Below are 287 nucleotides of genomic sequence, written 5' to 3'. Positions count from 1 at the left end.
ACCCCAGAACCCAAAAAATTGAGGAGCGGTGACCTCAGATGACCCCATGGGCTAATTGGTGACCTCAGATGACCCCAGAACCCCAAAAATTGAGGAGCGGTGACCTCGGATGACCCCTGGAGGTTAATTGGTGACCTCAGATGACCCCAGAACCCAAAAAATTGAGGCGCGGTGACCTCAGATGACCCCTGGAAGCTAATTGGTGACCTCAGATGACCCCAAAACCCAAAAAATTGAGGCGCGGTGACCTCAGATGACCCCACGGGCTAATTGGTGACCTCAGATGA

General features: G+C 53.0%; 1 long non-coding RNA gene across 1 annotated transcript in view; it reads right to left on the bottom strand.

The window, feature by feature from the left end:
* Positions 1-169: 169 nt before the first annotated feature.
* Positions 170-287, bottom strand: part of LOC118168411 — a 473-nt gene continuing 355 nt past the window's right edge. The window contains exon 3 of the long non-coding RNA XR_004751537.1: positions 170-278. This is a non-coding gene — a long non-coding RNA (uncharacterized LOC118168411). The remainder of the gene's footprint in view (positions 279-287) is intronic.

This window comes from Oxyura jamaicensis, chromosome 5 (assembly GCF_011077185.1).
Source record: "Oxyura jamaicensis isolate SHBP4307 breed ruddy duck chromosome 5, BPBGC_Ojam_1.0, whole genome shotgun sequence".
Taxonomy (NCBI): Eukaryota; Metazoa; Chordata; class Aves; order Anseriformes; family Anatidae; genus Oxyura; species Oxyura jamaicensis.
This window is presented reverse-complemented; position numbering and strand designations above follow the sequence as displayed.